Here is a 6,000-nt window from a genome sequence, read left to right as displayed (position 1 = left end):
GAGTTTGTAAGCCGCTCTGAGACTCCAAGTGAAGGGCGGGGTATAAATCCAATCTCTTCTCTTCTCTTCTTCTTCTATGTCTGGCTGTATTTTTAAAAAGGGCTTGATCCATTTCAAACACAGAGGAGCTTCCTTCCTTCCCTTACCCAGTGGTATTGCTAGATCAGGGCTCCCCAATCTCTTTGAGCCTGCAGGCACCTTTGGAATTCTGACTCGCCATGGTGGGAGTGGCCACAAAATGGCTGCCACCAAACTGCTACCCCAAGAGGTGGAGGCAGACGCACAATGGCTGCCACAACTGACCTTCATTCACACAGTAAAGATCCTTGTGCTGTGGTGGCAGCTGTAGCCAAAGACAATTTCTCTGGAACACCCTGAGATGTTGGTCTCATCATAGACAGGACACCCCCCCAACCTCAAAATGGTTGCTTCTCATGAATCACAACATCGTAGCCAGGGGTGGGTCAATCACAAAATGGCTGTCCTGGTCGCAGAGCCAATCACAAGCCACTCGAAGATTCCAAAAAATTGTTAGAAGTGCTTTGAAGAAGAAGAAGAGATTGGATTGATACCCCACCCTTCACTACCCAAAGGTGTCTCAGAGCGGCTTACAAATTCCTTGTCCTTCCCCTCCCCACAACAGACACCCTGGGAGGTAGGTGGGGCTGAGAGAGCTCTTGACAGAAACTGCCTTTTTTTCAAGAACGGCTCTTATCAGAACTATGGCTTGCCCAAGGTCATCCAGCCAGGTGCAAGTGGAGGAGTGGGGAATCACACCCAGTTCTCCCAGATTAGAGTCCGTGCACTTAACCACTACACCAAACTGGCTCTCTTTGACTTTGCTGTGTCTATCAGCTTCTAGGGAGCTACCTGAAGCTCTCTGCTTATAGAACAGATAAAAAGGAAGTACTTCTTCGCCCAAAGGGTAATTAACATCTGGAATTGACTGCAGCTTCAAGAGGGGATTAGAGAAACATATGGAGCAGAGGTCCATGAATGGCTTTTATCCACAAGGTATAGATGGAACCCTCTGTCTGGGGCAAGGGATGCACTGTATTCTTGGTGCTTGGGGGTCAACAGTGGGAGGGCTTCTGGAGTTCTGGCCCCACTGGTGGGCCTCCTGATGGCACCTGGGTTTTGGCCACTGTGCAGGCTTCCCAAGTACTTACTGTGATTCGGCGGGAGACACAGACATCTTCGCAGGATCATTCCGGCAGGGACAACAGACGCGCCACACCATGTCGCCAGGAAGGGACGCCAGGCGATGCTCTGGCAATGGGGCTGGAAACTTGATGGTAGCATCAAGTTTTCAGCCATTGTCAGAGCATCACCCAGCGTCACTTCCTGGTGACGGCATGGTGCGTTACAGAGAGGAATGGTCCAGCCGGGGAGCATGTCCCCCCCCCCAGATCACGGTAAGTACTTGGGAAACCTACCACTGTGTGACACGGAAGAGTCATAGAAACAGAGTTGGAAGGGATCCCAAGGGTCATCTAGTCCAACCCCCTGCACAGCACTGGAAATTGACAACTACCCCTCCACACACCCTCACTGATCACTGTTCCATGCCCAGAAGATGACAGAAAACCTCCAGGATCCCCAGGCCTGGCTGTTTCCGTGGCAGGCGCCCATGTGCATAAGCGCATGCAGTGGAGCACAGAAACAGCCGCTAACAGCCCGCTGGGGTGGACCAACAGTGCGAATGCTCCCTTGCGCTTCCTCCACGGTATCCTCCTGCTTCATTTGCTGCAGTGTGAATAGGAATACCACGATCAAGCCATTCCAGGTCTGTTCCAGGACTTTTTTGATGTGACTCCCTAGCACTGCAAACTGCCAGTCTGAATGTGGCCATGATCTGCCTGAGTTCACAGAATCAGCATAGCTGTCAGATGGCCTCTGCTTAAAAACCTCCAAAGAAGGAGAGCCCACCACTTCCCGAGGAAGCCTGTGCCGCTGAGGAAATGCTCTGTCAGGAAGTTCTTCCTAATGTTTAGCCGAAAACTCTTTTGATTTAATTTCAACCTGTTGGTTCTGGCCCGACCTTCTGGACCAACAGAAAAAAAATCCACACCATCCTTTATATGACAGCCCTTCAAGTACTTGAAGATGGTTATAATATCACTTCTCAGTCGTCTCCTCTCCAGGCTAAACATGCCCAGCTCCTTCAACCTTTCTCACAGGGCTTGGTCTCCAGACCCCTCACCATCTTCGTTGCCCTCCTCTGGACACGTTCCAGCTTGACTATATCCTTCTCAAATTGTGGTACCCCAAACTGCACACAATACTCCAAGTGGGGTCTAACCCGAGCAAAGTCATACTATCACTTTGTATGATCTGGAAATTATACTCCACTGCACCGCTATTGATGCAAAAAGCAAGTGGACTCCAGGGAATTCTTCAGTGGGTGCCATGTTAGGCACCGCTCATTTAGCCAGATGACTGTTGTAGTGTATTCAAAGCTGACTTGAATGCATGATATGTTGTGAAACATCTAATTGAAGTGTAATGTAAAGCTTCGTCCTGGGCTAGGATCCAAATCCATCCAATCGTGTTACTAGCCCAGGAAGCACCTAACCAATCACCTTCTAGCAAGCTCCCTGAGCGGGAACATCCGTGATTGGTCCTTATGTGAACAGCCTTATTGGTTGGTATTTGTACAGTGGGTGTGGCTACATTAGCCGGGAATGTTTAAAAGCAGGACAGCTGCTATGTAAAGGCTGTTCTGGCTATCAGATGTTGATCCGTGTTGGAGTTGTGTTCAAGTTGAAGAATAAAGTTGTGTTCTTGCTTAATCACTCTCCGACTGCTTTGTTAAGCGAGCAACTTAACAACTGTTGTCTTGGGATAACAGCCCTGGGATAACGACCTTTGAGTGCTGAACATGTGATCCCACCCTTCAATCACACACCCCATACATTTTGAGTACCAGGTTCAGAAGCCAATTAAAAGCTCTCCAATTGGTGAAATGCCTTGCCTGACAGCCAATTAGCTCCAAATTCATCCAGTTAGAATAAATATACAGAAGGGGGAAGATATTGTGAGGACAGCGACGGGAGATCATCGCTTTCTCCAACCAAGATAACAGCTTTCTCCAAATAACATGGTATGGGAAGCACCTGAGATGCTTTACTCAAATAATGAGATGTAAATAGACTGCTCATAATAATACCTTCAGCACTGAGCAGCCTTTAACGAACGATTTAATTAAAAGTGAATTTGAAATCCACATTTTAAACTGTGATGAATAGATTGACTACACCATTTAGTTGACTCATGTTTTCCGATTCAGAGGCTTCTACCGAGCATCCAGAAAAGTTAGTGCATAAGAAGTTAAAGTCTCCACCCCATGCCTTTGAAACAAACAAGAGCACGTTTAATTATCCCATTCATATCCGGCCTTTCCTCATAGCACCCTTGGGTGGCATTGGCAGAGTTAGCCCATTTTATCCTCGCAGCAACCCTGTAAAGTAGGTCAAGCTAAAAATAAGGTGACTTGTTAATATGGTTGCCAGCCTCCAGGTGGGGCCTGGAGATCTCCTGCTTTTACGACTGATCCCCAGCCGACAGTGATCAGCTCCCCGGGAGAAAATGGCTGCTTTGAAGAGTGGACTCAATGACATTGTGCCATGCTGGGGCCCCACCCCTCCTCAAACCCCACCCTCTCCTGGATCCACCACCAAAGTCTCCAGGTATTTTCCAACTCAGACCTGGCAACCCCACTTGCTAAAGGCCACTCAATGGGTTTTATATATAAGCTGGGATTTGAACTCAGGCTTTCCAACAAGCTGACAAAATAAGAAGAACTGTACTATGGGCATATCTGTACAGCAAATCTGTATTGGTTTTGAACCCTACTTTAGGCTCAAAGAATTCTGGGAATCGTAGTTCAGTGAGGGCTGTGCATTCTTTCACCTAATGTCATGAACATCAGTCTGCCAGTCCTCTGTGGTTCGGGGGATTTGCCCTCTTCTTTTCTCTCCTCTCCACCTGCACGTGGTTCCCCTCCCTTGTTTTCTGGCTTGCTCAATCCGTAGTTTGCCATAACTTCCAAACTAGGAAGCTGTAGCACTGCCTCTCTACCATGATTCTCAGCCGTTACAAGCTGTGACTGCAAATCATAGATTGCAGGTTAAATGCTAGCTATAGGCCCCGATCACACGGGCCGGAAAATGCGGGGGGGGTGGCTGTTTGTCCCGGAGCAAAATAATGCGCGGCAGCCCAATCACACGCCCCGTTGAGTTCCCGTGGTTAGGCCGTTAGGTGCCGATCACACGGCTATCCTGAAGTGCGGCAAAGAAGCGGCGCGGCGTGGCGCGATCACACCGGCAATCACTAGGCGCTGCTTCCGTGGCAAACGGGATTTCCCCCCACACCTCACCGACATTTGCGCATGCGCCGTTGGGCGTTTGTGCACTTCCTATGGAGACTAAAAAAACCCCATCCAGTTTGTGACGGGACATGGACGGGCACCGGATGCCACGGGATTCAAGCGGAAACGCGATCAGACGCCCGCCCCTGCCCCGTGGTTTCCGGAAACTAGTGCGCTTTCTGCAGTAGTTTTTTACTCTGCATCTTCGGCGGGAAGCCACGGGTGCACTACGCTCCCCAGATGTTGCAGTGTGATCACACACTGAAAATCCGCCTGTCATTCATGTCCTTAGCGTGGCAACTTCTCCATGTGAATGAGGCCATAGTTTGCCACCTCAGAAGACATGTCAAACTTTTTTTTTTAAAAAAAATAATTTTAAGACATGTCAAACTTAAAGATGCCAACCTTGGTCAGAAATGTCAACCAGTGCCATACAGCCACGCCGACCAGCCAGTCAGTGACACTGGCCATGGAAGCAAGCCTGGAGCTGCCACCTAGCCTGCAGGGTTGCCAACTGGAGATTTGGGGGTGGAGCCTGAGGAGGGCGAGGTTTACGGAGGGTCTTCAATGGGGTGTAATGCCATAAAGTCCACCTTGCAAAGCGGCCATTTTCTCCAGGGGAACTGATCTCTGTTGCCCGGAAATCAGTTGTAGTCCCAGGAGGTCTCCAGCCACCACCTGGAGGTTGGCAACCTTACTGCTGTCATGGTAATCCACTGGGGTTGCAGCAGACTCCAAACACACCTTCTCTGTCAGCCCCACAAATCCCATTATGCCACAGAACTGCTGGCCAGTCCCAAGTTTCTCAATTGCCTGGGCAGAGTGGAGAATTCCTAGCCTCCAGCCTTGTGCCCTTGAGAAACTAGGGTTTTAGGGGCGAGGGGAATTACCTCCATAGCGACGCTCTAGGAATTTCTTCACCATAGCAATCAAGGGGAATTCCTAGAACATTACCCAAAAGTGATATTGTATCCACCACAAACTCCACTTTTCCCAGGCACCCCCTGGTCTCCTGATATTTGCTGACACAGGGTTTGGGAACTCCAAGGCAGCACCCTCCACCCCCCATGATATGGAAATCTGTAACAAAAACAGCGTTCTGAAAGCAATGTCATATAGAGGTTACCTGCCTCCTTCCTAGAACTACAGTTCCCAGACAAGAATGGATGTTCAACAAAATCCTGCACTACATTCACTATTTTCTTCATACTTTTGTCAGGGTGCCCCCGGGCACCTGCGACAAGATGGGTTGGGTTTTTTTTTTTTTTGCCAGATCCAGGTTGGGAATCTCCAGGAAATTTGGGGATGGAGCCTGGGGAGGACATGGCCCTCAGTGGGGTACAAGGCCACAGAGTCCACCCTCCAGAGCATCCATGTTCTCCCGGAGAACCCACCTCTGTAGTCTGGAGATGAGCTATAATTCCAGAGGATCCCCAGTTCCCACCTACAGAATGGTATCCCTAGTTGGTGGACTCTGGCATAGTTTAAACCAACGCTGCCCCGCCATGGTGCATGTCACTGTGTCAACGATAGTGGAAGAAGTTCATCTGTTGACTTCAGAGTAACTTCTTTGTCAGATTATCTGGCGGGGATTTCTCGTCCCATTGCATTCCTCCGCTCGAGACACTGTT

General features: G+C 49.4%; 1 protein-coding gene across 1 annotated transcript in view; it reads left to right on the top strand.

Moving 5' to 3' along the window:
* ASAP1 (ArfGAP with SH3 domain, ankyrin repeat and PH domain 1) overlaps nt 1-6,000 on the top strand; it is a 270,879-nt gene that overhangs the window by 45,785 nt on the left and 219,094 nt on the right. The gene's annotated exons all lie outside the window — the stretch shown is intronic.

This window comes from Gekko japonicus, unplaced genomic scaffold (genome assembly GCF_001447785.1).
Source record: "Gekko japonicus isolate JY-2015 unplaced genomic scaffold, Gekko_japonicus_V1.1 scaffold1963, whole genome shotgun sequence".
NCBI lineage: Eukaryota > Metazoa > Chordata > Lepidosauria > Squamata > Gekkonidae > Gekko > Gekko japonicus.
This window is presented reverse-complemented; position numbering and strand designations above follow the sequence as displayed.